Below are 19,936 nucleotides of genomic sequence, written 5' to 3'. Positions count from 1 at the left end.
TTTTCCTTCCTGCCCAAATATTTTCCAAATATTAAGCTATTTTTGTTATTGCAAAGAGGTAACAAAATTCACAGAACTAAGCATTTAACAATTGGCTACCATATTTATGACAGATGGCTACATGTACAATTACTAAGTCTTCCTACTGTTTGAATATAAAAAACAAAAAAACTACATAAATTACATGCTCAGTTGCCTTAGTTCTCATTTCACTTAAGGGAACAAGAATTAATTTGATCTAACTATTTTAAATATTTGCCAACAGGATGAATTCAATGACATATGGAAGGATAATACTGAATTCACTGTCTTCTACTTCTTGCCACTAAACAATATATCAGCTTGCTTTTCTACTGAAATTGCATAAAACAGATAGGACAGCTAATTTAAACAGTTGTTTGCACATTCAATATTTATAACCCACATCTTGCATGACTGACTGCAAGCAGTGAGTTAGAAGGTTTAGCTCAGCTGCTGCCTAGAGTGATGGATGGCCTTGAAGAATTTCTTGCTCACTGACCAGATCAATCACATAACAAAATGGGAAAAAAAAGATCAACCTTAAACTAGATTTCCAACATTTCCATCTGTATGCAAAACTGTTGCAGGAAGAAATGTATCATAAAACATAATGTGAAGCCACTTAAAAATAATAAAAATCCACCAGAGATGATGTAGAATGCAAATAAAAAAGATAAGGTGACTGGATAATATTCTACTTTTTAACTAAATATTAACTGAAACTTTATGATATCTATAATCCAAATAGTGTTGTCAATTCATAGGGATATCAAACTCAGACTCACAAGTAAAAAGAGGGTAACAGTTGAAAGGCCTGAATTTTTCTGACAGTACTTGCAGTTAAATTTTATTTAATCAAACTAAAAGGTAGTGTTGTGGTAATTATAATATGCTGCTGCCTTTAATTATCTCAATGGCTGTCAAAAAAATGAGTCTGTTAAGGAGTTAACAGACATCTGATGTTTCAAGTGAGGGTAATTTATTTACTAATGGCTAACCCTCAATTATCTGCATTAATTGTGGAAGACAGTAGTACTACATATGGTGGTAATACTACATAATGGTGGAAGGCAGTAGTACTACATATGGACCATGGCTATATGTAGTACTACTCCTTAGTAGTATGCTTGACTGGTTTGTGAGGTTCCGTGGTAAGCATCTCCTCCCAGTCCCACATTCCGTGATGTCAGATTGGTAGCTTGAAAGCAGCCATGGTGGGAGTATTTACACCACAGAAACTAGCAAGTACTAAGTAAGCATCAGGACCCTCAATACTCCATCACCACCCCAGAGACAAGTGTTAAACATTTACCAGTACAGAACATTTTGCGAGCTCATTTCTGAGGTTAGGATGTGGATGGAGTAGTGACGATGAAGGGACTAAGGGCTGAAGAGCCTAAGGTTGAGTTCTTGCTGAACAGGTGCGGGACGGGGCAGGCTCAGACCCTGAATAATCCTGCAGGTGCCTTGGGTGTCTAAAGATGTCTGTAGTTAGCAACCAGGATGAGAGAAATAGCATTTACCATTTCCTATGGCCCTCAGGCACCCACTTTCTCTTCTTGAGTAAGTTTACTCCCACAGGAGTAGAAGTGAGAGAAGGAAGAAAAGCAGTTGGAGAGTGATAAGAAATGAGAAGGAAAGGAAGAAGGAAAAGAAAAATTAGGAAGAAGAAGAATAAAAGAAGTAAAAGGCAAAGGGCAAGAATAAAGATAGATGGAAGGGAAGAGAGGACAAAGAAGAAAAACAAGAGAAAGAGGGAAAAGGATGAGGGAGAAAAGGAAGAGAAAGAAGAAACAAAATGGCAGAAAAGGGGAGAAAGAAAAAGGAAGAGGAAAAGAAGGAAAGAGGAAGGAGGAGGGTTGGAGGATGGAGGAGGAAGAAGGGCTATAGGCCCCTAGAAACAGCGTATCTAATCCTCTAGTTTATTCACATTTACCTCACTTTAGGAATTAGTTGCGTTCCTGAATGTCTTTCATAAAAGTACATATACAGTCATAGAATGAGGCCTCACAGACATCCAGACTTCTTTCCATAAGATGGCAAATTTCTAAAAAATGCCGGACACATGGTGGTCTGTTCTCAAGGCTAAACCAAAGAGATGGAGGCTTTGGTGCTGGGGACAACCACCTTTCTGCTGCTGAAGTCTGTTTTACTCTTTAGAAGCCTGAGGTTGGGATTCTCTTTTGAAGCAATGGGCGGGGAACAAATGGCCACACTTCCACATCCAAGCAGCACCAATGGATGCCCAGGCTGGGACCAAATGCTGGGAAGAAGCCAGATCCTGGGTTCTGGCTACCGTGTGGGTTTTTGGGAATTCCCTACACGAGTGGTTCTTAAACTTCAAGTGTATCAGAATCACCCGAACGACCTGCTAAAAATACGGATTGCTGAGAGATAGCTAAGATATGGAATCAACTTAAGTGTCCATGAATGAATGAATGAATAAAGAAAATGTGGTATATATACACAATGGAATACTATCCAGCCATAAAAGGGATAAAATCCTGTCATTGGCAGCAACATGGATGAGGCTGGAGGATATTATGTTAAGTCAACTAAGTCAGACATTATGTTAAGTGACTAAGTGACAACAGAAACATGTTGTCACTCATATGTGAGGACCAACAAAAAATCTGAGCTCATGGAAACAGAGAGTAGAATTTTGGGTATGAGAGGATGGGAAGGGTATGGGGAGCAGTTGGTTAACAGATACAAAACTACAGCTAGATAGGAGAAATGAGTTTTGGTGTTTTGTGGCACCGTAGGGTGAAGACAATTAACTGCAATTTATTGTATATTTTTAAAAAGCTAGAAGACAGGACTGTGAATGTTTATTATACAAAGAAATAATAAATGAGGTGATGAATGTTAATTAATCATTACACACTGTATATACACATTGAAATACATGTATATGGAATCTGTATCCCATAGGTATGTACAATTGTTACTTGTTAACTAAAAATGTTTAAAAACAGTTTTTTAACCCACAGATTGCTGGGTCATCTCCAGAGTTTCTCTCTCAATAGGTCTGGGGTGGGGCCTGAGAATTTGCAGTTCTAACAAGTTCCAAGGTTGCCAATGCCACTCATGCAGGAACTACACTTTAAGAACTACTGCCTTAATAAGACAACAACAGAAAACATCCTGGAAGTGTTTATAATCCAGTTCTTAAGATCTTATTAGTTAGCATGTTAGCAAGAATTCAAAGGAGAGAAACACAGGCTAATGATGAAGAGAGGGGTCCTGAAAGGGAAGAAGAAAGGCATCACAAACCAACGTTTCCTATTTACAATTATGCCCTCAGCTGCTGTGGCATCCACAAATGTTTCTCTAGTAGCCAAATCTGGAGTCTCTTCCTGACTCACCCTCTGAAATCTTCTCTTTACCCACAGGGCTATGTCTTCTAAAACCATGTTTACACTAATGAGCACAACTGAACTGAATAGGGGTAAATGCCTGACCCAAACTAACACAATCATATTCTCCCTCTAGGAATTTTGAAATTGCCTGGTGGGCTGGAAATGAAGCAAAACACAGAAAAAGCTGAGAAGAAAGATGGAGAGTGCTTAAGGGTTTCTAGTACTGGCTTCCATGCCCAGCTGCATCACTGCCCCTTGAGCTTCCTGTGACATCCCAACAAACTTGCGCATGAAGCTCCCGCTGTGCTTTAATGCACTCCAGTTGATGTAGTGAACAGAAATGAGTCCAAATGACACTAGGCCCACCCCACAACTTTCACAACTTTACTGCTAAAAATTAACTCAAGTGCCTTTTGGCAAATGGAATATACACTGCTGATTCTGATATTGTAATCTTTAGTGACCTATGACATGGTTCCATCACCGAGCTGAGGAGAAACAAACAAAACAAAAAACCCTACATCCATTTTTTGGTGGTTGTTGGATACCAGAAAAGTCTCATACATCCTCCTTACAATTTTTTAAATTCCAGGTTAAACAGCTATTACTATTTACTTGTGAGAGTATCAGTTAGGACTCTTATGTGAAAAGTTAATAGAAAATCCAACTTGAGCTAGTTCACCTAAATGGAATGCTCACATTATTGGAAACCACAGAGGTATGGCAGGCTTCAGGACTGATTGATTCGGCAGCTCAAAGCTGTCATCAATGACCCAATTTCTTTGTGTCTCCCTTTCTGCCATCTAGTGTCAGTTCTGTCCTCATGGTCACAGGATGGGTGCCAGCTACAAACAGAGTGCAGCCCAGTCTAGCATCCCAAACAAGAGTCATAAAAGTCACTCAATTGGCCCAGCATAGGTCAGATTCCCATTCCTAAAAGAATAATGTGGCTAAATAAATGAAATGCACTAATTGACCTATCAATCAAAGCCCACTCCAGGGGCTAGACTGTGATCCATTTTACTAGACACATATAGGCTGCACTGGCCAGGGGAGATACCCAAACAAAGATCAGATAATTTTTGGAAGAGAAACATGTGGCAAAGTATGCTAGGTAGACAACTAATAAATGTCTACCACACTTGGTTCTTCCATGTGTTACTAGAAAATAACTTAAAAATTCCACTTTATTTTGTAACCATTACAGTAATAATTAGTTCAGGCAAGAATCATCATGCTAAACTGGTGAATGAGAGCTTAATGAGGAAGAAGATATTTATATAGTCTCAAATTATATCCCTACAAATGACTCAACTAATATTAAAGTAAAAACATAGTAACTTTACTATGAGAAAACCTGGTAGAGACCACCTTAACCAAGTGATTGAACTTAACATCAGCTGTAAACATCGTAAGCCTCCTGATAAACTGCACTGAGAAGGACACAACATCACTTTATAGTACATTTCACCAAAGATGCATAACATGAATCTAATCCTAAGAAAACATCAGATAAACTCAATTAAGGGGCATTCTACAAAATAACTGACCTGTACTTTTCAGCAGTGTCACTGATGTGAAAGACACAGAAAGCCTGAGGAACCATTACAAATTAATGGAGACAAGTGAAAACTAAAGGTACTGTGTAATTCTGGATCAAAAACATAATTGCTATGAAGGACAGTATGTCTATACCATAGATAGTAGTACTGCATCAATGTTAAATGGTTTTGAAAATTGTACTGTGGTCATGTACTGAATGTCTTTGTCTTTAGTAAATATATACTGAAGTGTTTAATAAAGGAGTGTGAAGTGTGCAACATACTCTCAAATAGCGTGAGAAAAAAATGTGTATACACACACACACACAATCACACACATACAGAAAAACTGTAAAGGCAAATATGGCAAAATGTTAATAATTAGTGAATATGGGTGAAAGGTATATGGTAGTTCTTTGTACTATTTTTGTAACTTTTCTTTAAGTTTGAAATTATTTCAAAATAAAAAGTTTTTTAAAAAATTAACTTTAGATTCCATGACCCTATAACTTGTCTCAAACCATAAGTGTTATTTTACACTGTATGCCACTTAAGCTTTGTAAGAGCAAAAAAGCTGAAAACAAATAATCAAGTTTTAACTTATTTATGTATAGAACAAGAATAATCAGAATAAATTGGTTATTCTGGTGGAGGCAGGTGTGTCTTGGCTAAGCCTGGTTGTTTCCTTTTCTCCTGAGCATACAACCAGACTACATTTCCTAGCCCGCAGTGCTGTTACAGGTGACGCACGAGTTCTGGCCAGGGGAACATGATCCCAAACATCCTCCCAAGTGATTCTCCAGGCTGTCTCTTCCCTTGTTTGTTGAGGGATATGGAAGATCCAGCAGAAGACTATGCAGCCCTAGATTAGAAGATGAAAGCAGCCTAGGTCCCCCTAAATGACCCTGCAGGACAGAGCTCCTATCGTTGGCCTGCAATGAATTGTAATATGAACAAGAAATGAAGCTTTACTGTGTTAAGTAAGCCACTGGGATTTGGGGATTATCTGTTAGAGCAGTTAGCCCACCTGACTGATAAAACTACCTAACTTATAAAACAGATTAGCAGAATGGTGACACTTTCAAAATGTACTGAGGATGTCATGTATTTGTTTTTAGTGTATACTTTAAGAGAGCAGTTTTCAAAATGTGGTTAAGGGATTCTTGATTCTCAAAGAGTAGTCTGGGGATAGCTAAGGGTCTGCAAGATCCCTTCAGGAACTCAGTGAAGTCTAAACCATTTTCATAACAATACTAACATGTTATTTGTTTTTTACTCTCACTCTCTCACAGCATATAGTGGAGTTTTTCAAAAGGTAACATGATGTATTATATCACAACAGATTGAATTAGAGGCAGACAGGAAAATCTACCTGTCTTCTATAATATTTAGCTAGAGATTAAAAAGATTTGCAAAAATGTAAAATAATGCCACTCTTCTCTAAATTATTTTTGTAAGTATAATTTTGGAAAATATAGATATTTTATGTATATGTTTTTTATAGGTATTTATGCTAACATCACATGGATTTATTATTATTTCTAAATAATAAATATGTTTTAAATCACTCAGTGTTAATTTCCAACATGGTAAATATTGAGCTACAACCCACATAAAGAAAAGCTCTTTGGGGCTCTCCATATTTATTAAGAGTGCGGAGGGATCCTGATCCCAAAGAGTTGAGAATTCTGTTTGTTTTACAGTAAAGTATGAGTATATCTTATAGTTATAACATTTTAAATAAAATAAACCTGTATTACCAATGCATAAGAGACAAGGATAGGAGGGTCCTCACTTGACTCTTTTTTACTCAAAAGCCACAGATCTAGAACACAATAGGTGCTCATATATATTTGTTAAATTAATAAATTGTGTAATAGTGGTAATATCCACTTTTAAGAGTGCTGTGATAATTGCATGAAATAATGTGTGTGTGTATGTCTGTGTTTACAGTAGGTTATCACTGTTCACAATTATTTGCTATCTCCCTTTTACATAGGAGATTGAATACATCCCTGCCCTGTTGATTCTAGGCTTGGTCATGTTAACTGGGCTGGCCAATGAATGTAAGTAGAAGTAACATGAGCCACACATACATGAGGAGAAGCTTTAAACTCAATTGTGTGGTTCTGGTGAGACTCTTGCTCTTCTGCTCTCACCTTATGGACAGTATGTCCCAAATAGGGGCTGTTTGTTCTATCTGGGTTCTGGAATGAGAAGACACAGACCAGATACATAGTCACCATATAGATAAAGCAGAGCTGCATCCTACCTGTAGCTCTCAGGTAATGTGAGACAGCTATGTATGAAATTTTGTAAACCATCTTAGCAAACCTGGCAAATACAGCTTTATATTTGTGACCCCAAACATCTTCCCATGTGTTCCTCCAGGCTGTCTCTTCTTTTGCTTGCTGACCAGATATTGAGGATCCAGTAGAGGACTCTAAGGCTCTAGATGGAAGATGCAAACAGTCCAGGTTCCTTGGCCTAATGTATTATAGATGTTCAATAAACCCAACCATTCTAATCAGTGTTATTATTTAGCTAGAGAAACACTAAAGAACTGTAGCTTAGTGCTTAAATGACTGCACAGTGCATCTAAATTAAGACAATTTAGATGGTATCATTAAGATAACCTTAGGATTCCAGGTAAATAAAGTACATGACCTAGGACAAGAGTGGCATCAAAATATAATAGATCTGACTATAATGAAAAATTTCAGTAACCATTTCCCCATGAATGCCACTAGAGGGGCTCAGGAATATCTGTAGAAGTCACTGGCAGGTGACTGAGAGAAAAATAAGTTCTAAGGTGATTGTCTACAATTAAAGAGCAGTGGAGTGGGTGTATCAGTCCATCTGCCCACCCTGCCTACACTGCCTTCTTAGGGAATCTCCTCCAGCTTACAACCTCTAAAATTGAAACCAGCTTTAGAGCACTTAGCTTAAAGCCAATGATTGGCCAAGGACCAATCCTGATTATTATTTCAAATCTCTGAACCAGCAGATACACAGATTGAACCTGGTCACACAATGATGAGACAGAGTGATGTACTGGCAGCCATTATTGTCCATATGCACAATGGCAAGCAATCAGAAAAAGCTGGTATGCAGAACGAAACAGAAGAACTGAGCAGCAGACTTACAAACAAAATGAGAGATGAGATTAGCTGCAGGGAAGAGACAGAGAGAGAGAGAGACCTGTTGACAACTCTCACCTCCCAGGAGGGCTGGACCAATTTTTGCAGTTGGGTTCCTTAAGATCTCTCCATGTTCTTCGAGTACATATCTTTTTACTTGAAATAATGTAAACAGATTTCTGACCTTAACAATCAAATGATCATTAAAATAAGTTGCTTTGTTTTTTGCCTTGCTAATCCTGACCCAAGCAAAGAATCTGACTTATTTCTGTTGATTTTTGAAGGGGAGGAATGAGAGAGAAGTAGAAACCTGAGGTATCATAACAGAATTGATCTTCTGCATTTGAGAGTCCAAAGTATTTGCAGAAATAAATTCATTTTCTAAAAGTGTCAGAAACCATGATTATGAAGTCATAATACGTGTTCACCTTTTTGCAACTCAAGCACTAAAAGGCAGCAAAGATATAAAGAATAGAGGCTAGAGAGTCAGAAGTCCAGAGCTTTAGTCCCAGTTTTGCCACTAAGAAACTGCGTCCTGAGAGATGTCACACCCCTTTTCTGGGCTTCAGGATTTTTCCTAAAAAAAAACAGGGAATTGGATAAGATTTGTAGATGCTCTATAATAGAGAATTGAGCTGCTAAAGCTTTTTAAAAGTTTATGCTAACACATTAGTTTCTAAATACAGTGAATTTGTACATTTATTTCAAATCATTGTTTGTAGCATATCAATAATCATATATGGTTTTAAATAATGCTAAGAGATAGTTTACTTTCCAAGTTATAGATCAATGGCATTTAACCTTAGAAAAATGAGAATGGTAATGTCTATGTACATGAAACAGAAAGGTTGATCCTACCTACTGCTAATAAATGCAACCAACCACCTACTATACTGAGAATTTCACATTACTGTCATTGTTTGAAATAGTTTATTATAATATCTTTTTAATAAGAAATGACATAAAACGAAGATCACTAATGTGTTCTAATAAACAAGGGCAGATGACTTGGTTTTATTAAAGTTGTCCTTGGGGAGTTCTATTATAGGCTTATACTCAAACTCAAAGTTTTTATCTAAGAGTCAACTGTGGTGTTCCACAGCTTTAGTATGGCCTTGAAAACATTTACTTGAATATATTTCTACCCACATGACCATTTCAAGAAGATTCATTCATTACCTAAATTCTCCTGCCTTTACGCATTCTTTAATATAGTTACCATCCTGCCAGTAGAGGTGTGGTGGAGAGAAATGCACTTCATACATGGCAGAGTAAATTAAAAGGTTAAGTTAAGGCCCAGTCATTAGTCTTCCAGGAACTAACAGTTGAGAAAAGGAAAGCAGAACACTTTCTTAGTCCTGTTCACCTGCTTTCTACTCTCTTTTTTTGTTGTTGTTGTTTGTTTGTTTGTTTTCCTGTCTTTTTCTAATCAAAGAACAACACCGACAGTGTATCAACACATTTCAGTACAACACAGTATAACAAGCACTACTGAGGACCAATCATGCACAGAGAATTCTTCTAAGTGCTGCAGGGATTACACTGATGACAAGATGTAGTCCCTGCCCTCAAAGTAATCACGTACACAATTATGAGAACACCAAGGAAGCAGAGACGTTACTACAACTGGAGGATATGGGAAGTATTTATGAAAGATAACGCATTTGAGTTTGACCTTAAAGAACGATTAGGGTTCAAAAAGTGGAGAGATAGGATTAGGTTGGATGAAAAACTTGAGCCAAAGGCTGAGAGCTTGTAAGGTGCTCAGCAACCAAGGTGGCTATGGCAAAGAGGAGGAGTGGAATGAATTATGGAGAGAGAAGTGCCTGAGATCAGATCCAGAAGCCTCGGGTGCCAGTGACCACCAACTTTGTGGGGCAACTGGATAAAGAAGCTTGGGCTGCAGGAAATCCTGATTTTTTTCCTACAGACCCAGGCTAAGACCAAAATCTAAAACTTAAAATTCAAATACTGATCATTTAAAAAGTAAAAACAAATGTTAGAGTACCTCGAAACACAGAATTTAAATGTGGTTGAAAACTGTAACATCAGCTTTATTCGACTATGTATTATTACCCAATTTTAAAAAGAAGGTTGAACCATATCAGTGGATTTCAACCTTATGAGGGAGCAATGGCATCCTCTATTTACATAAAACATACAAACATTTTCATCCCAAAATGCACATAAGACTGAAAAAAGGGAGGATGAATTCTTTTGTTTGAAGTAACAGAGGGGATTTAGAAGTGTCTAAAAACCAATGGATTGGATGATTTTTAAATATCTAACTCCAGCTAGCTCCAAAACTCCTTTTCTATGAATGGAAATTCTAAGTGTATTACTACCTTGCCAATTTTAGGCCACCCATATCTTCATTCTGTCTCCCAAAAGAAGTATACCACAGAACAAACTGAAGCCAAATTAAAGGGTGTCTAATAATGCAAAGAATTAGAAAACTACTGAAAGAAGGAGTATACCACAGAACAAACTGAAGCCAAATTAAAGGGTGTCTAATAATGCAAAGAATTAGAAAACTACTGAAAGAAGGAAATTACCATTTACTGATCATGTACTACCATGGCAGGTACTATACTGTAACCAATCTAAAGTCCAATGAAATCTACTGATGTCTATTGTAATATCTGGGCAATGTCTTTTACAAATGGGGCTTAGAAATGGAAAGTTCAACAGCAGGCTCATTGGGATCTAATTGCTCTGGCCCCTCAAGATCTCATGGTCTATTTGGAAGTGGAGAGTTGGTTGTTGAGATGTCTAAATAATAAGACCATTATGTAATAAATGCCATAACAGACATGTGTAAGTGCTATTGTAAGATATATTTGTAATTTACTACATGTATGCCATTCTATCAGTCATTTCTATGAATCCAAAGAGTCTGAGATATTTTTACATCCAAATCAGAAACTTCACAATTTATGAGAAAAAAAAAAACACAGAAATCAGGAACCCTAGAGACACCAGCCCTTCCCAAAGGGGAATTCTTCCTGTATTTATAACTAGCCAACTTATCAAAGCCAAATGACTTTATAAGATTCCATGATATACTTGAATTGTTAACAATAAATTTAATTAACTACCAGAATACAAATGAAATACAGTGAAAGGGAAGAAGAACCAAACCAGAGGAGACATTTCTCTTGACCAAAGGAAAAAAAAAAGTGAGCTACATATCATGGGATCAAAGAAACATATCTACCTGGCACTGCCATATCAAAAAAGGGAGTGCATTTGGAGGATCTGTGATTTGCTGTGAATTGTCTTCAATTATCACTGTTAGTGAAGGCAAACGGGCAGTGGAAAATGGGAAAGCCCTGTTTATTACGCCTTAATTCATTGGAAGTCTATTATATCTGTTTTTCCCAGGTCCTGCTTCTTCACAGTTGAACCTTTCTATCTATGGTTCTACTTTGGTCTGGTCACCTGTAACTCCCTTCATACCAGAACTCTGATGCCAGGACTTCTTGCAGTTGTCTTTTAAATAAATAACTAGCATCCATACCAAAACAACAGCAATCGCTTTTTTCTTCATGTTTATGTCAGTCATTTCTTTCCAGATAGAGAACTTGCATAAGTCAATAGTCAAGCAGGCTCCCAAGGAAAAGCTGCGTTTCCATCTGTCTTTAGGGACAAGTAGCATGAAAATTTCACAAGGAAAGCAGACATGCCCAATTTGTCTCGAAATGTTTCAGAACAATTTAAAAATTAAATAGCAATGTACTCTTATCTGCATTTAAAGAATATAAAAATTATAAATTAAAATATACTGTGCAATTAGAATTTGGCAATATTGAATTTAACCCTCTTAACTACCCAAAAAACACATATAATATCAGCCCCATTGTACAGACGAGGCTTTGACATACAAGGTGTTCAGAAACTTGTCCCAGGTCACCATGCTAATAAGTGGTAGAGCCAGTGACTCCCAAGTCTATAATCTGACCCATCACAGGACCCTGACTTGTGCCCTGATAATTGATATGGCAATCATTTAACTGCACAGTGGTTTAACAAATGTATGGCCTTTTATTATTTTGTTTTACATAGTAAAAACACTTCCAAATATTTGTATATGTGCATTTTTTCTTTTCTTTTAGCTTTGAACATGCATCTAGTTTGTTTAAAGAATACTGTAAAAATAATTTAGAAAAGTAAAATGAACCAAACTAAGAAACAGGAAAAAAAACTTCTCATAAACGTATGTTTAATAGATAAAGGATATGCATCTGATTTATATACCTACCACATATGTTATCAGAAACTTCCACATAAAACCTATTTTAAGGCATGCAAATTTAATATATTAAGAAAGTCAGTATGCAAAGTATCTTAAAGTGCTCTCTTCACTAATGCGTGTAACAAAATATACTGATTATGCAAGTACATTTAATTTGACATAATTAAAATAATGAGATTTAAATACTGATTTTTTAAAAAGAAAAAAAAGAAATTGAAATTAGCCATGAGATGCATTCAAAATATTAATAAAATGTTATTACCACTTTAGTGTACAATACTTCTAGTTTAAAAAAGAGCTACTACTGGCCATTGTTGTCTAGTTCTCAACACATAGTTTAGAGATGTATTCCCTTGGTGACATAAAAGATTTCACTGGGTAACATAATTCTTTGCATTTGGTTAACATCTCTTTTACAAATAACTTAAAAAGCTACAAAGCAACCACTATTTTCTTTAAAGGAAGGCACTGAATGACCAAAAAGATAAGAAAGCAAATTTTCCACAGGAAGAGTTATGCGTAGTTACGTGGATACAATCTCAAAAGCTCTCACTAATGTCATCGTGACCTAAAGATATCAAATTTAGGTATTCTCTCAACTCCAGTGGCTTTAAAGAGGCTGAGGAAGACCGATGACATATGAAAAAATCAGGTCTGCAGCTGTGAGGCCATATTCACTTTACTTAAAGTTTAAAGGAGCCTACTGTCTCTAACGTCATTGAAGAAGGAAAGGTAGGAGCAAAATTCAATAGGGTAGAAGACTCTGAAACTTCTATTAGATTTATTTTCTGACCTCTTTGTCTCTCTCACTAGTAACAGTACGGAAAAACTAACATAAGAGTAACTTCCATTAAATTGGCTTGAGGCTAAAGCTTTGTTTGGAAGCATGTCCAATTTTCCATATTATAGAAATGAAAAAGGAAGCTTTGAGGTCTACATGGACCTAAACTCCCTAAAATTCTTAGAAAAAGACCAATGTCTTCAATTAACTCCAGCCATTAAAATAAAAGAGTTTGCATTACCATTTACTGTGAGGAAATGGAAACACCAAATTAAAGTGTTGAGTTCACAGCCACACAACTAGGAAGCAGAGCAAAAGGAAAAGACAAAAACTCTGGAATGAGCATCATAAATTTTGTATTGAATTCCAGGTTAAAATCATCAAACTCCATTCAGATACAATTTCAAATTCAGAATACTGCTACGCAAGGATCACAAAAGATCAGCTAAAATTTGTAAGGATGAGGTACACTTTTAGGGTTTTTTTTCTTTTTTAAAGAATTTAACTTTTGCTTTCAACCTTTATCAGATTCCAAATGCAAGTAGTACTTCAAACAGCTAAGGGCTCAACATGTGAAAGCCTGTACATAGCAATAACATTCTCCACGACCCAAGGGCTAAGAACCCTAAACTCTCCAAACAATACATGATGCACACCAGAGGGTCTCAGTGTTTTCAACCCATTTATTGAAAAAGCACTTGCTGAGCTGCGTGAAAATGAGAAAAATAACGTCAGTTCACTAGAGGCACAACAGTACAAAATGTCTATCAAAATTCATTGAGATGATGACAAAATCAGGATAGAAAAAGGAATTAATGCAGCTCAACAATATTCAGAAAATGAATACAATTCCTGTCAAAAATGTAATATCCCAAAATCATTTATTTAGTGTGATTGGCAGCATCAAATAGAGGAAAATGAATTTCTATTTCAAGATGCAGTTGGTTCTTTTCTAAGAGCTCAGGTTCATAGTGCTCCTCCTGTGCACTAGATGTCTGCCCCCGGTCTCTGAAACACCTAGCAAACCACACAGGGAAGCCACAGGCCTCCCAATGCCTTGATGATGCAGTTTGGAAGGTACCAAAAATAAAATAAATTTTGAAACCTGTTGTTTTACCTTCGAGTGAAACCGTTAAGACACAGTTACACTAAAATATTTTGGAAAACTGCAACTCATATTATGAAATAAGCAAGTCAAGATGATTTTTGTAAAAAGCAAGGAAGTCTTTTGTGGGTTGACACCTCGACCCTGAAAATGAGAGAATTCTGTTACTTCACTGCTCACCATTCTATGTGTTCGTACAGTAAACACCCCCTTTGCTCCACATGCAAAATGTAATGTGCTTAGATAATTGCTGGTCAGGTCATGAAGTTCTGAAACAACCTTATCCACAGGCGTATGATCCTGAATAATACAATTTTTGATCTTAAAGAAAAAAGAGGAATCAATAAAGAAGAGGTAAAGTTGTTTCTTGGTTTTCATTTAAAAAAGTCTAAAATGAATTCATCACATTTGGGATGCAAAATGCTAAAACAAAACAAAGATTTGAGTAAAGTCCTTCCTTTAATTTGCAGGCATTTAGCTCTTATAAAGGTAAAGATAGAAATATCTCAGCATGAAAAAAAGACCTTTCCTTCCTGAAACTCTACAGACAAAACTGTCTCATGAAAAGCCCCTTGAGAAGATATAAAAGGCTTAGCTCTTTCAACTTTTATTAAAATTCAAATAAAATATTTACTACATATCTACTACTTATGCATATAGTATGGTCAAATAGAAAAATAACAATATTTACAAGTAAGGTAGTGTGGCAAGGGGGTACAGAGGGTAGATTCTAGATTTAGGCTACATGTTTTAATCTTGGCTCTAAGAGTTAGTAGCTGGCAAGTTCCTTATTCTTTCTGGGTTTCGGTTCCCTCAAATAATAAAACAGAGGTAATAATTATGCCTACCATCCAGGCTAATTCTGAGGATTAATTGAGCTAAAACAAAGTGCTTAGAACAATGCTGATATGTCATAAGTGCTTAATGTTAGCCATTATTATTACTTTACATTAGTTTTCTCATTTAATGCTTATGACAGACCTGTGAGGTAAGTATTATTACTCTCACCCCATAGGGTGAGGCAGGTTAAGTAATTTGACCAAAGTCCCACAGAGGTAAAGCAGAATTTGCCTACAGATCTGTCAAGTCCCCAGCCTATAATCTTACTTCCCCCTAATACTTCATATGTTCCCCACAGATCTTGCTGTTATGTTATCATAACATTCATCAAGATGTATTTAAATTTCCTTTTAAATGGATCTTTCACTCACAGAGTAACCTCTGAGGACAGAGACTGGGTGCTGCTTCTCCCTTCATTCATTAGTCCACCCATCCTTCTGCCCGTACGTCCGTATTTCAGAGGCTATTATGTGTCATGCCTTGTGCTGGGCGCTGGGATATCAAGCTGAATAGAATAGGCTCCACGTCTTCATGAAACTTGAAGTCCACCCAAAAAGACAGATAATTAAACAAACATATAATAATTATAAACTGTTACAGTTGTAATGAAGGAAAAGAAAGGGGTACTAGAAAAAGCAGAAGAGATGAACCTCATTTAGTTGGGGGAAAATCATAAAAGGGCTTTCTGAAAAAGGGACACTTAAGCTGAGATGAGGAGGCTGAAGAGGAGTTAGCCAGGCAAAGAGATGGGGACAGAAACCACTGTGCACAGGACCCTAAGAGGAGACTTCACCTGGTGCGTGAGGAAGTAAAGAAGCAGGCTGGCAGCCAAATTGTGAGCTCCCAGCAGAGTGAGTGCTATGAGACGAGAAGGGAGAGGTGAGACCAGAACACCCAAGAGTATTGTGAATTGGGAGTTTATCCTCAGTTCGATGGGAACTTCAGTTGGTTTTTAGAAAGACCAGTCTACTGCAGTCTGGAGACTAGAATGAAAGAGGACAAGAGAAGAAGCTGGAAGTCCACTGGGAAGCTCTAAGAGTAGGGCAGGCAAATGTGATGGTGGTTTAGGACTAGCAGGGTAGTAGCAAGCGTGGGGAGAAGTATACAAATTCGAGGTATATCAAATCCCCCATGCCTAACACAATGCCTGACAATAAGAGGAATTCAATCACCTATCGACTGAATGAATGAGTAATTCCTCAAGCAGAGCTGTTGCTGGTTATCAAGCCCCAACTACCCCATATGCATAATCATCCAGTGGGCATGGGAGACACAGAAAGATGCTGAGGAAATGATGACTAAATCTGTAAACCAGCTGGCAAGACTTCACTTACGAAAACTTCTTGATGTATAAACGTATCTTTGTGAAACAAAATGCCTCTACCATTCTGACAATGAAAAATTTTAGAAGCCAGATACCTTTCTGTTATGTGACTTTCCAAGCTTGTTAGAGAAATGTATTATTTAAAATAGCCTAGAGCTATGCTGCCAGAAACATAGTAAAACACTGAGGGTGCTGAAAGAAAGCCCTTTCATTTAAGGGGGAAAAAAGCAGTGCAGCAATGCACAGAAAGACAATCCATACTTGTTATTCCACTTTCCTTCTTGTAAAAACATGATCTCTGTCATTACTTCCTAAAACAGCACTATATTTTGATTGTCTATCAGCAACAAATTCAAATAGAGAGTTAGCATATTGTCTCACAATCTGATAAATTCCCGAGGTCAGGAGAATGTCTTCCCCATGTTATTTAATAATTTTGGTCTTTAATCCATAAGATATTTATTTTGTTAAAACTATAAAACTGAAACTATTTGGAAAATCCAAATGTTTGTCCATGTAGATATGATAACAAGGTAATCCACTTCTATAGTCAACTGAATTTAAAATATAGTCATTATCCCCAATACCCCTCGAAATGTTTTCCTATCCTTAAATAGGTCAAGAGCATCAGTAATAGGGTAACAAAGAAGTCGTCAGGTTTACTTAGATATCAACTGCTCTCTGGCTAGGACTAAGTTAAACCTAAGATACATTGATTTCTCAATAATTAAAGCTTTAAGTTATTTATTTATTTATTTATTTATTTATTTATTTATTTATTTTTTTGAGATGGAGTCTCACTCTGTCGCCCAGGCTGGAGTGCAGTGGAGCGATCTTGGCTCACTGCAAGCTCCGCCTCCTGGGTTCACGCCATTCTCCTGCCTCAGCCTCCCAAGTAGCTGGCACTACAGGCACCTGCCACCACACCTGGCTAATTTTTGTATTTTTAGTAGAGACGGGGTTTCACTGTGTTAGCCAGGATGGTCTCGATCTCCTGACCTCGTGATCCATCTGCCTTGGCCTCCCAAAGTGCTGGGATTACAGGCTTGAGCCACCATGCCCGGCCAGCTTTAAGTTTTTTTAAATTAGTTAAGACAGTCTATTGCTCTGGCTAAAGTAATAAGCTCTAGTGTTTGGGGGCACAAATGAAGCTTAATTTTGCATAGAAAAAGAGGGCTCATTGGCAAAAGATTCTGTTCTAAGGTTCAGCCAAGTGTCTTGTACAATTTTGATCAAAAGGCCACCTACCAGCACCCTCACCACTGCTTCTGATAGGGAGATAAGAAGAATAACTGGGCCTATATGGGATTCTATGGGTTGTTAAGGAGCTTAAAAATAAAATATAATTTACCTTCTTCCATTTGGCAGGAACCACTTTTCCCTACACTGAAAATAAAGTTTTGTGTGATCCCCTCTACCTTTAGCATGCCTTTGGAGTCTTGAAAGTGCTTTTTCTGTAGAACCAGAAAGTGATATGTGAGTGCATCAAACAATGCTTTAGTCCTGTTACTCTAAGAGCTATTTTAAAGAAACCTAGTGACCATGGCAGATGATGAAAGAAGATTTTAGTAAAAAGTTTACTTAGATTTAAGATTGAATAAAACAAAGGTATAAATTGTTCTATCTTTTATCACCCAAGAAGACGAGATTGTATATTGATAGCTAAAATTCATGTTAACAACATATAAACAAATCATTAATATCTAAATTCATATAAACTAAAAGAAATGAATAACCTCAAATTTATGTTACTCTCATTTTATTAAGAAAGCTCTTCTTCTTAGTTTGTACCAAACTTACTTAGTAAAAGTAGTATAAAATCATCTTTTACGAGGTGGCTGGCAATATGGCTGAATAGGAACAGCTCTGGTCTGCAGCTCCCAGCGAGATCAACCGAGAAGGCAGGTAATTTCTGCATTTGCAACTGAGGTACCCGGCTCATCTCATTGAGACTGGTTGTACAATGGGTGTAGCCCAAGGAGGGCGAGCCAAAGCAGGGTAGGGTGTTACCTCACCCGGAAAGCACAAGGGTTAGGGGAACTCCTTCCCCTAGCCAAGGGAAGCGGTGAGGGACTGAGCCATGGGGAACAATGCATTCCAGCCCAGATACTACACTTTTCCCACGGTCTTCACAACCTGCAGACCAGGAGATTTCCTTGGGTGCCTACACTACCAGGGCCCTAGGTTTCAGGCACAAAGCTGGGCAGCCGTTTGGGCAAACACCGAGATAGCTGCAGGAGTTTTTTTTCATACCCCAGTGGCACCTGGAACACCAGTGAGACAGAACCATTCACTCCCCGGGAAAGGGGGCTGAAGCTAGGAAGCCAAGTGGTCTAGCTCAGCGGATCCCACCCTCACAGAGTCCAGCAAGCTAAGATCCACTGGCTCGAAATTCTTGCTGCCAGCACGGCAGTCTAAAGTCAATCTGGAACACTCGAGCTTGGTGCGGGGAGGGGCATCCACCATTACTGAGGCTTGAGTAGGCAGTTTCCCCTCACAGTGAAAACAAAGCCACCTGGAAATTTGAATTAGGCAGAGACCACTGCAGCTAGGCAAAGCTTCTGCAGCCGGACTGCCTCTCTAGATTCCTCCTCTCCGGGCAGGGCATCTCCAAAAGAAAGGCAGCAGCCCCAGTCAGGCACTTATAGATAAAACTCCCATCTTCCTGGGATGGAGCACCTGGGGGAAGGGGCGGCTGTGGGCACAGCTTCAGCAGACTTAAACGTTCCTGCCTGCTGGCTCTGATAAGAGCAGTGGATCTCCCAGCACAGCACTTGAGCTCTGCTAAGGGACAGACTGCCTCCTCAAGTGGGTCCCTGACCCCCATACCTCCTGACTAGGAGACACCTCCCAGCAGGGGTCAACAGACACCTCATACAGGAGAGCTCTAGCTGGCATCTGGCAGGTGCCCCTCTGGGATGAAGCTCCCAGAGAAAGGAACAGGCAGCAATCTTTGCTGTTCTGCAGCCTCCACTGGTGATACCTAGGCAAACAGGGTCTGAAGTGGACCACCAGCAAACTCCAGCAGACCTGCAGCAGAGGGGCCTGACTGTTAGAAGAAAAACTAACAAGCAGAAAGGAATAGTATCAACATCAACAAAAAGGATGTCCACACAAAAACCCATCCGAAGTTCACCAACATCAAAGACCAAAGGTAGATAAATCCACAAAGATGAGGAAAAACTAGCGCAAAGGGCTGAAAATTCCAAAAACCAGAATGCCTCTTCTCCTCCAAAGAATCACAACTCCTTGCCAGCAAGGGAATAAAACTGGATGGAGAATGGGTTTGATGAATTGACAGAAGTAGGCTTGAGAAGGTGGGTAATAACAAACTCCTCTGAGCTAAAGGAGCATGTTTCTAACCCAATGCAAGGAAGCTAAGAACCTTGAAAAAAGGTTGGAGGAATTGATAACTAGAATAACCAGTTTAGAGAAGAACATAAATGACCCGATGGAGCTGAAAAACACAGCACAAGAATTTCGTGAAGCGTACACAACTATCAACAGCCAAATCATTCAAGCAAAAGAAAGGATATCAGAGATTGAATATCAACTTAAGGAAATAAA

General features: G+C 38.1%; 1 protein-coding gene and 1 long non-coding RNA gene across 14 annotated transcripts in view; one reads left to right on the top strand and one right to left on the bottom strand.

The window, feature by feature from the left end:
* LOC129471280 (uncharacterized) overlaps positions 1 to 5,400 on the top strand; it is a 178,752-nt gene extending 173,352 nt beyond the window's left edge. Inside the window, exon 3 of the long non-coding RNA XR_008653538.2 lies at positions 3,517 to 5,400. This is a non-coding gene — a long non-coding RNA (uncharacterized lncRNA). The remainder of the gene's footprint in view (positions 1 to 3,516) is intronic.
* Positions 1 to 19,936, bottom strand: part of CFAP20DC (CFAP20 domain containing) — a 282,643-nt gene that overhangs the window by 243,796 nt on the left and 18,911 nt on the right. The window lies entirely within an intron of this gene.

The sequence above is a fragment of the Symphalangus syndactylus genome, chromosome 21 (genome assembly GCF_028878055.3).
Source record: "Symphalangus syndactylus isolate Jambi chromosome 21, NHGRI_mSymSyn1-v2.1_pri, whole genome shotgun sequence".
NCBI classification, from domain to species: domain Eukaryota; kingdom Metazoa; phylum Chordata; class Mammalia; order Primates; family Hylobatidae; genus Symphalangus; species Symphalangus syndactylus.
Note: the sequence above shows the minus strand (reverse complement) of the source record. Positions and strands in the feature narration are given on the sequence as shown.